The 1,591-nt window shown below is 32.6% G+C and overlaps 1 non-coding gene across 1 annotated transcript; it reads right to left on the reverse strand.

Annotated features, from left to right (window-relative positions):
- Positions 1-1,214: 1,214 nt before the first annotated feature.
- On the reverse strand, positions 1,215-1,322 carry LOC112787045 (small nucleolar RNA R71). Its single transcript, XR_003194482.1, has one exon. It is a non-coding gene; the product is annotated as a small nucleolar RNA R71 (small nucleolar RNA).
- Positions 1,323-1,591: the final 269 nt, after the last annotated feature.

Raw genomic sequence — 1,591 nt, forward strand, 5'->3', positions numbered from 1 at the left:
ATTGATTCAAAAATTTTAAGTTTGTTACTTGCCTAGTAAGAAAGGTTCAATCTTTAAATTTTAAAATCATATCTTTTTGTTTCTTGTTAGTCAAGTAATCAACTTTAATTTTCAAAATCAAATCTTTTTAAATTTCTTTTTCAAATCTTTTTCAAAATAAATTTCAATCACATCTTTTTCAAAATTAATTTCAAAATATTTTCCAACTCCTTATTTTTTCAAAATTGATTTTCAAATCTTTTTCAATTAATCTTATCTTGTTTGATTCTTATCTTTTTCAAAACTACTTAACTACTTTTCTCTCTCTTATTTTCGAAAATCACCTTCCTCTTTTTCAAAATTCCTTTTTAATTAACAAATTATTTTAAATTTTAATTTAATTTAATTTCATTTTTCTTTCTAAAATTTTTGAATTTTAACTTCAAATTTTAAATTAAAAACAAAAGTATTTTTATTTTATTTTATTTAATTTTCGAATTCTTCCCTCTCTAATCACCTTCTATTTATTTATTTATCTACTAACACCCTTCTTTTACTCAAAAATTTGAACTCACTCTTCTCCTCTGTGTTCGAATTCTTATCTTTTCCTTCTTCCATTTTTCTCTTCTTATACTCATATAAGGAATCTCTATACTGTGACATAGAGGATTCCATATTTTCTTTTCTGTTCTCTTCTTTTTCATATGAGCAGGAACAGGGATAAAGACATTCTTGTTGAAGCTGATCCTGAACCTGAAAGGACTCTGAAGAGGAAGCTAAGGGAAGCTAAAGCACAACTCTCTGGAGAAAATCTGACAGAAATTTTTGAAAAAGAAGGAGACATGGCCGAACACAACAACAATGCAAGGAAGATGCTTGGTGACTTTACTGCACCAAATTCCAACTTACATGGAAGAAGCATCTCAATCCCTGCCATTGGAGCAAACAATTTTGAGATAAAGCCTCAATTAGTTTCTCTAATGCAACAGAATTGCAAGTTTCATAGACTTCCATCAGAAGATCCTTTTCAGTTCTTAACTGAATTCTTGCAGACCTGTGATACTGTTAAGACCAATGGAGTTGATCCCGAGGTCTACAGGCTTATGCTTTTCCCATTTGCTGTAAGAGACAGAGCTAGAATATGGTTGGACTCTCAACCTAAAGATAGCCTGAACTCTTGGGATAAGCTTGTCACGGCTTTTTTATCCAAGTTCTTTCCTCCTCAAAAGCTTAGCAAGCTTAGAGTGGATGTTCAAACCTTCAAACAGAAAGAAGGTGAATCCCTCTATGAAGCTTGGGAGAGATACAAGCAACTGACCAAAAAGTGTCCTTCTGACATGCTTTCAGAATGGACCATCCTGGATATATTCTATGATGGTCTGTCTGAATTATCAAAGATGTCATTGGACCATTCTGCAGGTGGATCCATTCACCTAAAGAAAACACCTGCAGAAGCTCAAGAACTCATTGACATGGTTGCAAATAACCAGTTCATGTACACTTCTGAAACGAATCCTATGAGTAATGGGATGCCTCAGAGGAATAGAGTTCTTGAAATTGATGCTCTGAATGCCATATTGGCTCAGAACAAAATATTGACTCAGCAACTCAA

Source organism: Arachis hypogaea, chromosome 20 (genome assembly GCF_003086295.3).
Source record: "Arachis hypogaea cultivar Tifrunner chromosome 20, arahy.Tifrunner.gnm2.J5K5, whole genome shotgun sequence".
Classification (NCBI taxonomy): Eukaryota; Viridiplantae; Streptophyta; class Magnoliopsida; order Fabales; family Fabaceae; genus Arachis; species Arachis hypogaea.